This window comes from Leuciscus leuciscus (genome assembly GCF_965113295.1).
Source record: "Leuciscus leuciscus genome assembly, chromosome: 25".
Taxonomy (NCBI): domain Eukaryota; kingdom Metazoa; phylum Chordata; class Actinopteri; order Cypriniformes; family Leuciscidae; genus Leuciscus; species Leuciscus leuciscus.
The window spans coordinates 1,284,369-1,302,467 of NC_138724.1; the positions used below are offsets into that span (position 1 = coordinate 1,284,369).

Genomic DNA, 18,099 nt, shown 5'->3' on the forward strand with positions numbered 1-18,099 from the left:
ATCCTAGCAGCTTTGTTTTTAATATTACAGATGTATTCGGACTGCATTTATGTCATTGTGTGGTAGAAAGTAGTTGATCTGGGTGTTGACCAAACCCTTGCCAGTTTTAACTCTGCTTCATCAAATGTTTTTGACTGTAGAAACTCATATGAAATTATATAATTTCATACATAAAAAGTATGTTTTTAATGCTGCTATATTCATTGGCTGACGTAAGAATTTTATTTAAAAAACATATATGCAGCATAGTTTACATGAAAATATTAATAGACATTACATACAAAAAACCTATATAGAATGGTATATAATCATATATAAAAAGTATATGCTTTTACTTGGCTGACATATAACAAACTTATAAAAAACATATAAAGAAAGCATAGTTTACGTTTAAATTAGATATACTTTACGTACAAGAAAGATGTATGTAATTGTAAATATTAATATATAAATTTTATATGTCTTTATAACTAAGACATGTTTTACATAGTAATTAAAAATGCAAAAATGATATGGAACATATACGAAAAACATAGTTTGCCATGTACTATCCTTATAAACAGCATATATATTGTTTGTTTGATTCATACTTAATTCATATAATTACGTTGTATGAGAAAAATGCGAAAGTGGCCACTTTCATGAGTAAATCATAATATGAGACATATAACTCTCATAAGACATATAATGCATATAAAACATAAACATTTACTATTGTAGGCAATAGGAAATTCTTACAAGTTTTTTCTGTTTCTTTTCCATATGGGTATACATATATTTGACTTATCTGAGAACACAATATATGACTGCAACATATATCTATACATATATTTGACTTATCTGAGAACACAATATATGACTGCAACATATATCTATACATATATTTGACTTATATGAGAACACAATATATGCCGGCAACATGTATCTATACATATATTTGACTTATCTGAGAACACAATATATGACTGCAACATATCTATATATATATTTGACTTATTTGAGAACACAATATATGACTGCAACATATATCTATACATATATTTGACTTATCTGAAAACACAATATATGCCTGCAACATATATGAACATTTATGTGTCCAAACATATGTGAAGAAAATATTTGAGTTCATCCATATATGATACCATATATCTGCATATATTACAGTATTGGTTTCTCGCATATATGGACAACATTAATTATAAATATGTGACATACATATTTGTTTTCCACATATTTAATAAATGTATGTAAACATACACTGTAACCCTTTACTGTAAATTTACAACGAATTTCTTACAGAATTGTACTGTATTTCCATAATACAGTATTAAGCTGTATCTTTTACAGAACAGCTGTAAATATACAGCACATTTCTGTTTTCATCCTGATAAATTCGTTATATAGGATCATACCATCATACTGACTGAAAAGGCATTGCATTGTGGGATTGATTTCTTTCGCGCTTAATTCAGTTCAAATGTGACGCGACATGCGAGCAGACAGTAACGTTAGGCAGCTACAACAGGCAAACTTGTTTTGTCAGCGGGATTCAACTGAACAAATAATCATTCTTGTTATCAAGATAAACAATTTCTGCGAATCTGTGAGCAATTTTAAAGCTTTTTTGAGGTTCGGTTCGGTTCGTATTTCAAACAGTTGCCTGTGACGCAGCAGAAAATGGACGACGTTAACGGTTGCAGGCAGCTATGTTACCTGAAGACGGATGGAAGAATTTGTCATTGAATAATCTAACCTGCGCGTGACGATAAGTGGGATTTAGAGTTTGAGAAGATGGAGAATTGTTCAACTGAGTGATACGGTAAGCCATATTATTATTATTACTTTTTGCGTTCGCATTTCTACATTCCCAGATAGCAAAAAATATCGGCACGGCTTCTTTTTGCCGCCGGCCCCAAGCTGTCGGCTATAGGTGCGGCCCGCTGGCGGCGATGAAACGTTTGCCGCCGAATACGTCACTCCCATTTCTTGCGAGATGCCGCCGGCGAACAGCCGCCGGGCCGCCGACTTCATTCTCTCTGGCGGTTGCCGCCGTCTAAATGAACCGCGGCCGGCTGGCGGCAAGCCGCTTTGAAATCGACCAGCCATTGAAACTGACAGCATCTTAACTACTTTTCACATTTAAAGCGATTATAATTATTATGTGAATTATATCAATTTTTGTTGTTGCTCCAAAGCCATTAGGGGTTATAACAGATTTGACTCTGATTCCATGATAAGGTTTAGGAAATTACATTTAAATTACTTTGAAACTCTGAAGCGATAATATGTAAAATATATAGAATTATTTTATTCACTTAAGGTGACAATTCTTTACATTTCTTTGATTTATGCACAATTTGAGATGCACCAATAGACCAAAAAGAATTCCTTTTGTAAAACTTACTTGGCAATAAATATCTTTCTGATTCTGATTAGTTTTTAAAATAAATATTTCATTCATGGTATGAACAATTTAGCAGAATAAATGGATGAAGTTAGATTTTTCACCAATGCTTGAAATCAGTGAACAGTGAAAGACATCTGCAACTTGGCCAAAATCTTGGGTTTGCTTTATATATTTTTTATTAATTTGCAACCATGGTAATGTCTATGAGAAACATGAAAATCCCTGTTTTGACCTGAAGGATAAAGTGAAATATTTATAAATATTTTGTCTCTCTGTCACTCCAGGAAATTGTGGTTATGTCTTTCATTGTTTTACAAGCTCAATTTTTTTTATTTATTTTACCTTTTACATGTATAAGGGATTACTTTGCAGTTTGCAATTGCGAGTTTTGCGACCTGTACAAATGTTTAAGAAAGTGTTAAAGCACAAACAGAGAAGTACCTCCACCGGTCGAGAGGGGCAGCACCTAAAAAACTGAAGCAGATTTACTCGTCTCGTCACACGGTTTCAGTATTTGGAGAGAGGAAATATACGATCTTTTAAGTAAGTACATTTTTCCTTTTTGTTTAACGCAATATTACTATGTTCATTTTTGACATTGTTTTTAGTTCTTCTTCTTAAAATCTGTTCTTGCCTAACGTAACTAGTCAAGCTAAAGTAAGTTAGCCTTGTTTGCAAAGTTTCCGCCATGCTTCTGACATAGCTAGGCTAACGTTACTTAGTTTCTTCCTGGCGTTGAGTTTTTTTTCTTCTTCTAAGTATGTTTAACTGTTATGTATGTTTATACAAGTGTGAGTACATGTGGTTTAAGATAGTATTGGTCAGTCGAATTAACTAACGTTACAGTTCCTGAACTACGGTGGGAATGGTAACGTTAGCAAAATCTTCACGACAAGAAAGACTGATCAGTATAACTTGTGTTGTTTTCTAACTAAACATGATTATGCTGCTAGTCTAGATTACAGTGTTCGCTACCACATGCTGTTTCACCTTTTTTACACACTGAGTTCAAGCATGTTCTAACGTTACATGTTAAATGTATCTAGTTACAGTAGGTAGCCAAACTTTACATCTAGAAAGACTAGTTTAACTTTTGGTGTTTTCTTACAAAAATAACGATGTAGGTTGTTTATATGATTTTGTTTGTCTGAACATGGTTTTCTGTTGATCCACTTGTGAAAATTACTGCTTTTTCGAAGGGGTGAGCATTTTAATGTTGTTGATTTTGCCTGAATTTTTTTTTTATCAAAAAGTATACATTATGCTAATGTTTCTTCTATTTTAGATGCTTCACATTGTTCAGTTTATCAACAAGGAGGATCTGCCATTTGCAGTGGTTCCGCAAGAGTGGCTCAGCGAAGGGCATGTGCCATTGGCCCCCATTTAACCTCCGCAAAAAAGACAAAGGAACAATTTAGCCATCCGCTGCACACCTCCACACAGCACCTGGGAGAAACATCATTTTAAGTTCATGAAGGGAGCAGGCAAATGGGTCTGACTTGTACATTTGATTTTCCTTTATTTCATCTGTGTAATTTATTTGTCTGTTTATTGTGGATAACGGAATCTTTCATTCATTATTATCATAAAATTTCTGTTTCCTCTTTCTTAGAACCAGGTTTCTCCCCAGTAATCCAGAATCCACCAAGAGTTTGAGTACAAGTAAGAGATGTTATTTGTGAAGTTTTTTTGTCTTGGAAACTATTGCTTCTATTTAAAGTTGGCATGAACTGGAAGTTACAAACGACTTTTCTCCAGTGTTGTGACGTATTTCCAAGTGAAAGGGAATATTGAATAGAGGAGCAGGGTTTTACTCTAGCGCTCCTCCTCTCCATCTCTGCTTATAGCAGACTAATGGTTTGAGGGGAGTTGCTACGCCCTCACGCCATTGCACATGACCGGAAGAGAAGTCGTTTAGAGGGGGGAGGGAAGGGTAACGTATTTGATTAAATATTATAAGGGTACATGAATAAAAAAAAAAATGAAGTGCACAGATGAATCATTTACATAAACACTACAATATTACATATAAAAATACAAATTGTAAAATTTGATTTCATGCTGACTTTAAGATGATGAATCCTTTAATCATAATCTGTTTTTCACTAGGACACTTGATGGGATTCGCTGCAGCAGTTTCTGGATGAAAGGTGTTGAGGTGTGTTGTACATTCCATTAGCTTTGCACAGTTCAATTATTGTTTCATTACTGAATATGCAATACTCTGCATTGAAATGAAAGCTGTTATGTTTGCTCCCCCAGCTCATCAAGTACTAAGCTTTACACCACCGGCAGCAAATTTACCCTGGCAGCATATGGGTGAAAACTCTGGAGGTATGTAATACGTTGCGCTTAACTAAGTGTTACATTTAAGTCCAATTCATTAAATGTATGCAATAACTTCAAACATATTTTTACATGTCAATGATTATCAATAGGAGGGAGAAAGTCATTGCTCTATTGTTGGCCCTTGTACTCCAATGGCATCTCGTGTCAAGCATGAAGTTTTCAGCTGTGAAGGTATATTCTAGCCCTATGTCTTAATGTCCAGTGTTTTAACAGTATTGCAAATAGTGCCTTTAGTTGTTTGCTTTATTTTATTTTTTAAATGTAGAACCAAGCCCTGAGGGAAAGCAATGCACAAGCAGGTGAGAACTTGCACTGTTTCTTAAATTGTACTTTTTTGTGTGTGATGTAAGTCCAAAATTACCATATGCCTTTCATTTTGTAGCTTCGGATGACAGCGGCTTACTTCAAGAGCAGGTGAAGCAAGTTCAACAAACAATGTTGAAGACGTTTGCTTGCACTGGGCAATCAGGTACAACTTGCAAACAGCACCTGTGGTTGTTGGTTTAATTCCCACTGGGGCTACCTGTACATGTAGTAGACCTAGATATAAATGTTATAGTTTAGTAGTTGAGGGACCAGGACTGACTATTTTATTCTGGGAAACCCTGTATGTGCAGATCAGCCCCTTATGCTGTGACGTCTTGCAGAGTTTGGCGATGTTGTGTCTGTTGGAGTTATCCCTGTCAGGGGATCTGTTACTCCCCCTACACACCCAGGAAGATTTGCCGTGTCTTGACAACAGTTTGAAGCAGGATAAAAAGCTCCAGGAACAATTTGTAAGTTTGCTGATTATAACGCCATAGAGTAATCTAAAAAGTAAAATTTAAGATTGTATACTGCATATATTACAGTCTGAATCCTTAGCCTTTCACATTTTTTATTTATTTATGAGAAGCTTCAGAGAAATGTAATTTGTAACACTTTTTTGGATTTTCAGCTCGGTGTAGGGGATAAAGCATGTTTTAGAGACATGTTCCTTTAGACCATTGTTCAAAGTAAGTTGGATATTTTTTAAATGATATTTAAGTAGATGTGTATGGCCTCATGCAATTCAAATGAAATGACAGATCTGTATTTTCTAAATTAGCCATCCGGAAGAACCTGGCAACCCAGGATGCCACTGATGAAGCGGTCTAGGTTAACGTTTCGCGTTACCTGAAAGGAGCATCTGACCGTAAAGGCAGAAAAAGGCACCGCACAGCTGAGAGGGACCCACAGCCGACCACTTAGGCTGACTACTGACACCCCAGAATCACTGACAACTGGAATCCTTTCTTTATCTTGCAGTCAGTAACATCAAGACCCCTAAAGAAGTCAGAAGTGTCACACTATACTCACTAACTGTGGAAATTACTTTCTTTTTTTTCTTTTTTCAAATAATGCTTGTAAGTCCTTGTGCCACAGGTCAGCATTGCAGTTATAATGGTCTATTTTACTCCAGAGCTTTACTATAAATTACTACCACTTAACCTATTGTTAGAAATGGCTTGTAAATGTGATGTCATACTTTGATTTATTTGGTATCCTGCACATTATTTCGTATCAAGTATTCTCTTTACTTGTCATAATGTTTACAGGTAATTTGTTTCACCCTAGAGCTGTCCTCTTTATATGAACAATTATTGTAAGAGTTGTAATTTGCTTGTAAGGCTGTTTTTTGTTTGTTTGGTTTTTTTTACCAAAATTTAATAAGAAACCTTCATGTTTGTATATTGATTTATTTATTTTTCTGTTATGTTTCAGTGATCTGACACATCTTGTTTAAATGACAGTTAATGTACTTTGAAATGTGGAATAAAAATGCCAAATGGATATTTGTATGGTTTGAGCAATCATTATTCTTGATAAACTGCATGCTATAAATATTAAATATTATATATAGCCAGAATAAGCGGCGGCAGATCGCTCGAAAATAGCGCTTGCCTCCAGCGGGCCGCGGAAGGGCCGCCTTAAATATAACGGCGGCGGGACGGCGGTTGGCCCGCGGGCCAGCCGCGGAACGAAGGCGGTAGGAAGGCGGCTGCCGCTTTTAAAAAGCGGCTGCCGCCGGCGGTGCGCCGTCCAACGTGTTTGCGATGTCGCCATTCTGCCGCTTCTACTGCCGCCGGAGCGCCGACGGTGGGCCGCCGACTCATTGCTATCTGGGTTGTTTTCACGTATTTGGTTTGATGAACGCGGTTTACTACCGTGGCCGCGCTAGCAATTCACTGACTCTGTTCACCTGTTTACCAAGTAACGTTAACTTCGACATTTCATATAATAGGCAACCTTTACCATGCTATTTGCATGACGTGCATTTGATATATATATTTTTTTCGTTTTAGGCTTTGTAATCTGATTGCCATTGTTAATGTAAGTGCTTTTAAGTAGTGTTACAGTTATAGTCTATGTGGTAAAAAAAAAATGCTGTCAAATTCTGTCAGTTCTGTGATCGTGCTTTTGAATCGTTGTCAGAATTTTGCTAGCACATGAAAATCCATGTTCCTAATGCTGTTTTCAAATGTAGTGGGCCTATTCCTGATTGCCATCCCATGGTCCTACAACTAACGTTACTCCCTAATTCAAAGAAGTTAGACGGTGTTATCCTTCAAGCAGATAATAGAGATTATTCAGCAAATCTCATTAATTTGTAATATGTTTTATGTTTTGGTTCTGTTGATCAAGGTTGTGCTGTCCTTTTTAAAAATTGTTTCAGGAATTTGCATCGCTGATGTCCAGCAATCTACATTTGCCAGAAAGTCCACGACTTATTTCCTGGTATGTAAACATTAAAGGGGTAGATGAAACCTAAAATGAAAAGCCATCATTTCCACTCACCCCACTGCAAAATATGTTTTTCTTAATTAGTGTTTTTATTTTGTTTCCAGTCCAGATATCTACAATTCTTACATGAAGAAGCATTTAATAGACACGTAAAAATTGTCTTGTTTTCTGAAAGAATAAGTCAAAATTAAGTGAGTTTATGCTTAAAACAAACAAAATTATATGCCAGTGCATTTTAGCATTCTAACCAATTTAAATTTTTAGTTGAAAAATGTAATTCATAGAACTATGAATAGACAACTACATCGAACCACAGTGGAACCCACAGTAGTTATTTTAATTATTAATATTATTTATTTATTCCTTTTTTTAATTTTTATTTTATTCCATTACAGGTCAATCTCTAAGCAACCAGTGCTGGATATTAAGTTTGGAAGGTCAAGGTGTGTGTGAAGGATCACAGCCTGACTTCATCACTGGCCTGGCAGCGCTGTTTGCCTCCTCCTATAACTTCAGCTTGCAGTACCAGGAAGAGGCAGCACCTTGAGTTTGTTCAGAGGTTAGTCATTGGCTTATTTGCCATTCATATATATATATATATATATTAGACTGAATTGTGTCACTAACCTTGACTTGACAGTATTTATTATGTTGACTACTGGTATGAACAATATGGCCCTGGTTTCCATACAGGGCTTAGCTTAAGCCAGGTCTAGGCCTTAATAAAATTAGGGTATTTAAGCAGCTTTTATAATAATGTATCATAAAAAAAAAAAAAACATTACTGGTGTGCATCTTGAGATAAGACAGTGGCAGTCATATATTTTAAGATATGTCAGTGCAAGTTGTTTTCAGTTGAAGGATTAGTGAAAATTCTGTCATTAATTACTCACCCTCATGTCGTTCCAAACCTGTAAGACCTTCGTTCATCTTCAGAACACAAATTAAGATATTTTTGATGAAATCTGAGAGGTTTCTGAACCACCCATAGACAGCAACGTCTTTGCAACTTTTAAGGCCCAGAAAGCTAGTAAAAACATTGTTTAAATAATCCATGTAACTAGTGCAACCTTAAAGGAGAACTCCGGTCAATTTTAACATTGAGCTCATTTTTTTGTAAATTTGGAGTGCTGTCAATACAGAGAACAACGACAAAAATCGGTGTTGCCTACACCGTGTTATCCTCTTTTTAAAATTTGCACCCTGTTGACTTCAATGGGGCAAGTTTTAAACCTGCTTTTAGCCTCTTAATATCCTTGATGTGTCATTACAAGTGCCCAGCCATGTGAGTGATTCCTTCAGCGTGAACACGGGTGAGTCTGACTGCAGTAGATGTGAAAGATATCTTGTTGAAACATCTACAAATGTCCATATATAGGTGAAAATGCCCCTTGAAATCAATTTAAGGTGGCAAATATTACCCCTTAATAAATATTTTTAATTTCTGTCACTGCTGTAAACTGACCACTGCATAGAATATGAAAAATATGAATATCTTTGTCAGTCAGCTGTCAACAGGCCTAAACAAGCCATGGCACCAAGCACAGAAACACAATCAGTAAAATGTTATCTAATTATTATCAAGAAAACTTTGAAAATATCGATCGAGACATATTTTGTCAATATTGCACACCCCTAATGCATGGTATTAATTTTGATTTCTTCGGGTCTTAAAAAGCCTTAAATTTGACTTTAAAAAATGTGCAGAAACCCTGCTTCATAATATTTAGGTTGAACCACTGTAGCTATATATTTACCAATGTTTTTACCACTTTTCTGGGCTTTGACAGTTGCAATGATATTGATATCAATGGAAGGACAAAACTATCAGATTTCATCAAAAATATCTTCATTTGTGTCCCGAAGATGAACAAAAGTCTTGAGGGTGAGTAATAATGACAGAATTTAAATTTTTGGGTGCAAACATGCATTTTAGTCTGGTAAATCATGTTGTCATATATGCAATAAACATTGCAAGGCTTGCAATTAAGTTAAATTATTTCTGTCACAAAGGTTTGGGCTGGATTCTGGCAGTGTGTGCTCTATATAAACGGAGAGTCTAAAGACGGCCTTTCCACTGATACTCTGATGGCACCGGATGAGGGGATGATATTGTTAATGAGCTGGGTGATGAGTAGACAAAAGTTGTAGAATAAAACTTTAAATCTGGCAACCCCACTTCCAAAAATTTTGTTAGTTGACAGTGTGCATGTAAACAGACACATTGAGTTGATGTATTTTACCAGGGCAGAAAAAATATCAGTTATTGATCACAACATCCAACATTGCATTTTTTTTTTTCACAACATCCAACATTGCATTTTTTTTTTTTTCATGTTCAGTTTTAGACAGCTTTTGTGCTGTCTCTCTTTGTCAAAATATATACACTCAGTTAATAATATTTAATTGTTGTTTTTTTCTGCCTTTTAGACGCTTTCTTGACATCAATCCTGAACGTGGATCAAAAACAAAGAAAGGACAAGTAACTTCAAAGAAAACTGGCCAAGTTGTGCAAAACAAGACCACCACTGTAAGCCTACAGGTGTCCTCACTTCTGTGAAAACTTGCAGACTTTGAATGGGATTTCGTTTGCACTTTTATGGACTTCAAAAAAGAAACAGCATTTCACTGTCGTTATAAAGCTTGGAAGAGCCAGGACATTTATTAATAGAACTCTGATTGTATTCGTCTGAAAGAAGAATGTCATATAGACCTAGGATGACTTGAGGGTGAGTAAATCATGGGCTAATTTAAATTTGTGGGTGAACTATTCCTTTAAGTGCTAACTGTTACCTGTTTGTTGTTAAGTGTTAAAATTGCATTTTATGTTTAAAAAGTAATTCAGCCAACATGTTCACAGATGGCATTTTAACTAAATAAATGTTTTAAAACCCAGAAAATGTTGTTTTCTTTTTCCTAGTGTGACTACTCTTATGAAACCTTAAAGTATAATATTTTAATTATGTAATAATAAAAGCAGTATTCCCTGTAAAAATACAATTTATTGCTGTCGACAAGTTTAATATTGTAAAATGTGGTATATACTGTATTTGGTAATTACAGTGGAGTACTGTAAATGCTGTTTACTGTAGTAGTGTTGTAAAAATACAGTATGTGGATGGCAACCCAGCTGCCAGTATTTTACTGTAAATTTACAGTGAAAAGTTTTACAGTGTACATGCATGTGATACTGATGCATTTTTAAAGCTGTGGCATATGGTTATGGTACTTTGTGGATGTATTTGTCAAAAATGACAAAGAAAACACTGCATTATTGTATTAAAATACTATATTTGGTATTTACACAATAGACAAAATCTCCGACTATAGGCATTTAATTTCAAGGCATTCAGATATAAGATTTGTATCCCTAATATATGTGAAAGTATGTACTATAGAAATAAGTACATATATGCATGGATACATATATGCGTCATATATGCATGGATACATATATGCGTCATATATGCATGGATACATATATGCGTCATATATGCATGGATACATATATGCGTCATATATGCATGGATACATATATGCGTCTTACATATATTTCACATTTATGTGCATATACGGGAAAATATATGGCACTTACATGAAAACGGCCATTTTTGCTATATTTTGAAATATATGTTTCATATATGTGTATGTGTTTTACATATATGAATTTTGCATATATTCTCATATATGCAGCAGACATACATGGGCACTAACATTATATATGTAATTTACATATATTGACATATATTACATTTCTGTATGGGGCGGGACGCGTTAAATAATTAAAAGAGCTATTAAAAGCACAAAAATCTGCATAAGAGATGTTCGCAAGGCAGCGCGCGCTCCGAAACCGAGACCGAGACAAGCAAATTATAGCCTACTTTGGGTTTCATGTGCGCGTCTAAACGATCAAATGTACACAAAAGTATGTCAAAATGACCGGCTTGGAGATTCACTAAAAACAGTTTATGTCTTAAATGGACGTAGTTATCGAAATAGTTGGGAGAATATGGTGCATCAGATCAGTAGCAGATCTGCACTCGGTCTTAAAGGGGCCGCAGTCTAATAAACATGCGGACGATTGCGCCATTACTGCGAATCAAACAACAAGAGAGAAATCACTACAAAGCTCTTGAAAGAATAACTTCAGCTTTATTAAGCATTAATTTATTTATGAAAAATTACGCAGTGTTATTTTTCATTTGATTACTTTTATTAGAGTTCTTTTTAGGCCATACCTGAAGAGTAATGTTAGTAGACCTTACTGAAATTAAAGCACTGTGTAGGCCTATATAATGTGTATCTTTGTTTAATTGTTTATCTTTTTTTATCTATTGTTTATCTTTGTTTAATATATATATATATATATAAAACAAAAAGAACCGAGAAGAATACAGTTAAAGTACCGGATCGATAAGCAGTATCGGTAAGAGTAGGAATACCGTTAACCCTCTGAGGTCTGAGCTGTTTTCTGGGCCCTGGAGGTGGTCTGACATGCTCTGACATTTGTGTTTTTTTCTGTTACTTGTGACATTTTCATGGCTAAAGTCTAATTACACTGTATTCAGCACAAACTCTGCTACAATAATATATCAGCAGCATGTATGTAAAAGTTTGTAGTTTTGAGATAATGACATTTATGCGTGGTTTGTGAAAATACAAAAAGAAATTCTCACTGAAATAAGGCCATGAAACCCATACTGATTATTTCTTCACAAGACTTTTGAAAATTGTATCAAGAATTGTAGCCTAGAATATTTGCTCCAAAACTATGTGAAAATCACCCTGACTGCTCATTCAGATAAGACAATATATTGATTTAAAATTTCTAAGACGTGTTTTGTGTGAAAAAGCCTTATGCGGAAAGGCGTGATCATCTCATGAATATGTAAGCCTTTAACACCTGAGAACGACAAAGACACTCCCCTAACTGCCCTATTAGGAGCGATCAGGCCCTGTCATTCAGAGCAACCTTGCACAAAGAATGAGGAGATTTAAAAAAGAATGGCTTTTAGATTGTTTGGATTTATTTACAACACAACACAATCCAAAAATACAAATGACAAAAGAGCACATTGAAAACAATGATCCAAAGACAGTGTTTGATTTTCACTTTACCATGTTCATGTACAGAGACTCATGTGAATGTTGAAGTCAGCAGGACTCAGTTGCATCTGGTCCCTGAAAGAAAAAGAAAAAACTGAAAAAACATACTGATATCAAGAGAAACTATAGGGCTGCACGATTTTGGGAATAGATTTTAGATTTTTCTGGTTAAAATTTATTTTTAAAATTCACAGAATACACACACACACACACGTTTCCAACAATATATAATGAACACCAGGTGTGTTGTGCCTTGTAGGCATAGGCTACGCAGTGCTGCATAAAATAATAATAACAATAAATTAAATCTTCCAAAAGATTTCAAGAACAACTACGCTAGAGAAAAATATATTGATTATCATATGTTACTTCAAATGTTTCCATTCGTTATGATGATATGAAATGAGATAATAGTAAAAACATAAAGCCTAATGTTTGGTGCATTTTTCCTTTCAAACGCGATCGCGCTCCAAAATATGATACATTCAAACGCACAGCGCGCTCCAAAATATGATACATTCAAACGCGATCGCGCTCCAAAACATGATGCATTCAAACGCACAGCGCGCTCCAAAATATTAAACATTATGGTTATACATATCTATTTTTGAGCAGATATCCACAAACAGTATTTAACAGTAAACACGGGTCTAAATAGTATAATATTCACCATATATCTAGCAACAGTTCAACTGCAATGTGAAGTTTATGCAACAATACCATAAACTAATAAGTAAGAATTTCTTACCTTACATCTTTCTTGTCTTCAAATCGCGTTCTTCTAAATCCAATGTAAGCTCAGACGTGTCTTCCAAACTCGACGAAAAGCAGAGACTTGTGAAGTTTTTTGGTGTTTTGTGTTTGAGGTAACGAGGGCGTTCGCGTTCCATGTGGAGATTTGCATGTGAATCTCTTTTGCGCGAGTGGGCGTGTCGAATTAAAAAATAATTAGCAAGCGTTTGAGATACTGGACATCCTGTCGGTTTTATACAAATTACTTAAACAGAGAATATTTGTTTTCAGTTTGAATCCGATCATTTAAAAGTACACACTTAAATGTGCATAAAGGTATATGGCTCATAAATGTGTGAGAAGTATTCGCTGCGTTTTGTTTCAGTTTATAGACGTGCTCAAGAAAAAAAAGTTCACCGCGACGGAGAGGCAGAACGCACACCCTGTTTATTTTCTTTATTTTACAAAAGCACAATGTTTTGATTTGATTGTAAGTGGACACATACAAAAGTAGAAATATCACAGATTATTTTTTTATATTTCTTTTTTCTGTATAACCATAAATGACGGAGTAATTTAAGTTTATGTTGCTGCTATGTGAAAAAAATCCATCAAAACGCGTCGGCGCGTTTCTCGACCTCAGAGGGTTAAAACCCTTTACTCCCCGGTCAATGCTCCGACAACAGCCCAGACATGGAGCTACTTCAGCCACCATTCTCCCCAGTCCCTGGTAAGATGCCAAGCCCTGGTCCTTCGTCGGAGATGGCATCCGACTCAGAGACGGAGGTAGATCCTACCGCGCCTGAGCTAGAGACTCAAAATAGTTTGTTTGGCAGCTCAGTGAAACACTTTAAACATTTTTTATTTAAAAAAATATATTTTTATTTTTATATACAGTAAAATTGTGCTTCAAATAAAAAAAGTATTTACCTACACCTTATTCTTGTTTAAAATCATTTACATAATATGAATGTATATAGAGCGTGATAAAAAGGTGACCTTGAAATTGTGGCGTTAAAGGTGACGCAAGCTGAGGAAAAATTTGGGTGCACCCAAATTTTGTGCTGGTGCACCTAAATAAAAAAGTTAGGCGCACCAGTGCAACCAAGGCAAAAAGTTAGTCTGGAGCCCTGCTTTAGAGTCGGTCCAGAAGAACTCCTCTGCATTAATACATCCCAATTCCTCCTTAAGCATGTTGCTTATCTTCACGGAAACAACTGCTGCTGTTAATTCTAATCTTGGGATGGTTGTGACCTTGGTTGGAGAGACACGTGATTTTCCTACAACTAAGGCACAATGAATATCTCCCTCTTCGTTTTGGAGTCGCAGGTATGAACACTGGCCGTAGCCCTTCATACTGGCATCAGAAAAGTGATGCAGCTCTGTCTTTGAGACCCTTCCAAATCCAGCAGGAGAGTAGGTACGGGATATGGTGAAATTATCTAAGTGGGCTAGATCACTTCTCCATTGTTCCCATTTTGGGCGAAGCTCGTCAGTGAGAGGATCGTCCCAGCCAGTGCCCCGTCTGCACATCTCCTGAAGAATGATCTTCGCTTTGAGGACGACTGGCGCCACAAACCCAAGAGGATCGTACAGAGAAGCCACTGTAGATAAAATGCCGCGTCGAGTTGCAGGCTGTTCCTTGAGGCTGACATTAAGCCTGAAGCGGTCAGACTCCACATCCCATTGAATCCCGAGAGCTCTCTCAAGTGGCACATCATCAAATGCAAGATCCATATCCTTCACGTTGGTTGCTCGTTCAGAGGGTGGTATACTCTCTAATACCTTTCTGTCATTAGACACAAACTTATGCAGACGGAGACCACCCATGGCGCAGAGTTCACGAGCTTCCCTGGCAAGCTGAATAGCATCTTCAGTGTTTTCGACACTTGCAAGCCCATCATCTACATAAAAGTCCCTCATGACAAATCTCGAGCCTTGAGTGTAGATGTCGCGATTCTCCTTAGCTAGATGTTTCATCCCATAATTTGCACATCCCGGAGAGGAAGCTGCACCGAACAGATGCACTTTCATGCGAAACTCGCTGGGCTGTGAGTTCAAGTCTCCTTGCTTCCACCAAAGAAAGCGCAGGAAGTTGCGATCAGCTTCGTACACATGAAACTGATGAAACATCTTCTGAATGTCGCACATCAATGCAACGGGGTGCTGTCGGAAGCGGATGAGAACTCCACTCAAGTTGTTCAACATGTCAGGCCCAGAGAGGAGGTGATCATTCAAGCTTGTTCCTTTGTATCTGGCTAAGCAATCGAACACTACACAAAGTTTATCCGGCTTCTTCGCATGATGCACACCATGATGGGGAATGTACCATCTCTCCCCTTCACTCCCACTGTCCTTGACCTGCTCAGCATCTCCCTTTCCGATGACCTCCTCCATGAACTCAACATAATGCTTCTTATACCTTTCATCCCGTTGCAATTTCCTTTTAAGGTGAAGGAGGCGTGTCATAGCTGAGCCTTTGTTGTCAGGCAAGCTGGGTCTGGTTTTGAAGGGCAGAGGCATTTCATAATGGCCATGTATATTTTTCCTTATTCCCTCATCCAGTATGTTGAGGAATGTGATGTCGTCTTGTGACACAATTTTGCTGTCGTCACTGCCATCTTTGAAGTCAGACTCTAAAATGCGAATGACGTCGGTAGGAGTTATCAGAGGTAGCTCCTTAACTGTAATTCTGTGACACAGATGATGTGTGCTCAATGCATCATGGGTTTGTAGTGAGCGCCCTACAATACTCCATCCTAAATCCGTCCTTACAGCATAGGGTTCCTCATCTTCTCCTAAAAGGACTTGCCTTGGTGCCATAGCTCTTGAGCAGTTGTAGCCGATCAAAAGACCTACTACACAGTCCTTCAGTGGTTGGATTTCATCCACTATTTCTGCAAGATGACTCCATTGTTTAGCCGTCTCACAAGTGGGAATGTGAGAGCGGTTAACAGGTATGCAGTCCTTTGTATAGGCGACCGGAAGATCAACTTGAACTGCAGAACTATATCCTCTAACACGAAGTCCAGAAACACCTTCGCTTGTGAGCACTGTATCCTTACCACTCATAGTCATCAACTTCAGTTTCACTGGATACTTGTCAGCATTAAGACCATCACTCACTTCTTGGTCAATAAACGTAGTGTCGCTTTGAGTGTCAAGTAGTGCATAGACAAGTTTCTCAGTCGTTGGATCATTTTTAGATGAAACCCAGACTGGTATCACCATTGATGTGTTGAATGAGCCTTCACCTGCTACACTGAGTGATGTTGCAGCAGCGCCTCGATTTGTCTCTGGTTCTGCTGTAGACCTTTCTCTTTTATAGTTGTCATCATGCAGGGCTGTAGGATGCTTTCCCTTACAGTGGTCACAAAAATGACGATGACGACAGTCTTTCACACTGTGGCCGGGTTTCAGGCATCCATAGCAGAGTTCCCTTTCAAGGGAACTCGCGTTGCGTCGAATTGACGCTATGGGGAACGCTTTGCGTGATGATGTCTTGAAGCACATGTAAAATCAGTCCAATGGTGTGGCGGAACGTCAGAGGCGGGTGACGTCACGTACCAGGAAGCTATAAAAGCCGGCCCGAAACAGAAAACGAAAGCTTTCTGAGTCTTCAGTTGCGCTCTGTGTGAAATCTGTCTCTGTATATTTGGTGTTGTCTGTCTATATCATATATATATATATTCAGTATGGCGAGCAAGCAGCAGTTTAGAGTGTGTGTCCATCCCTGCCCGCGTTATTTAACGGGAGGTGATACTCACGCTCTTTGTGTTGTTTGTTTGGGTGAGGAGCATGCCCAGTCAGCACTCGAGGGTGGTGACTGTGTGCATTGCGACGCGCTTCCATTGCGTACGCTCCGATCCCGCTTGGCGCGGTTCAATCCCGATCGCGTTCCCCAGGGCTCTGGTCCCGCCTCTGCCGAGGCACGGCGGCAATCACAGACCTGGGGTTCGCAAATGGATCTATCAGTGGATGTTGAGACGGGCTCTGCCTTATCTCAGCCTCCTTCTGATATATCCAGTGCCTCTCATCAGGGTGTGGAAGCACGCATTGCGGTTTCTTCCCCCCCGATGGAGGCACCAATACTGCAATTGTCCAGCTCTGAGGAGTTGGACGTTGTTAGTATTGACGCTGAGTCTGAGGATTCGCCACCTCAGTCTCATGTGTTTGAAGAATTGCTTGATGTTATCAATAGAGCTGTCGAGCGATTATCTATTGAGTGGCCAGAAGATAGGCAGGGCGCTCGTTCGAAAAGTAAGCTCGACGAACGTTTCCTGCCATATCGTGCACAGCCTCAGTGCAGAAGCCTTCCGTTTTTCCCCGATCTCCACACCGAGGTGTCGAGATCGTGGGGGAAACCAGTGTCATATCGAGTGTATACTGCACAAACATCACACTATTCATCCATTCACAATTATAAAGAGCATGGTTATGGGGAGATGCCGAAGGTGGAAGAGACGCTCGCGAGCTATCTCTCTCCAGCAACGGCATCTTCTCCTAAGGCTCCTGCACTTCCATCCAAGCCAGTAAAAGTTACATCTTCCCTGGTTCATAAAGCTTATGCCGCCGCCGGTCAAGCTGCAGCGTGTTTACATACAATGTCCATAATGCAGGCTTACCAGGCTGAGTTATTGGGTGATTCTGAGGAGGGCGGGGGTATTAGTGCTGATACGGTGTCTGAACTGCGTAGAGCCACAGATTTGTCTCTCAGGGCCACCAAGGAGACGGCTAAATCC

The 18,099-nt window shown here is 37.9% G+C and overlaps 2 long non-coding RNA genes across 3 annotated transcripts; both read left to right on the plus strand.

Moving 5' to 3' along the window:
• The first annotated feature begins 1,868 nt into the window (after window positions 1–1,868).
• On the plus strand, window positions 1,869–3,870 carry LOC309490934. Its single transcript, XR_014202885.1, has 2 exons — window positions 1,869–2,950; window positions 3,693–3,870. It is a non-coding gene; the product is annotated as an uncharacterized lncRNA (long non-coding RNA).
• Window positions 3,871–7,118: 3,248 nt separating this feature from the next.
• On the plus strand, window positions 7,119–11,278 carry LOC309490598. 2 transcript variants are annotated; one of them, XR_014202744.1, is made up of 4 exons: window positions 7,119–7,513; window positions 7,915–8,078; window positions 9,310–9,404; window positions 9,950–11,278. It is a non-coding gene; the product is annotated as an uncharacterized lncRNA (long non-coding RNA). The 2 variants fall into 2 exon arrangements; XR_014202745.1 differs by lacking the exon at window positions 9,310–9,404.
• Window positions 11,279–18,099: the final 6,821 nt, after the last annotated feature.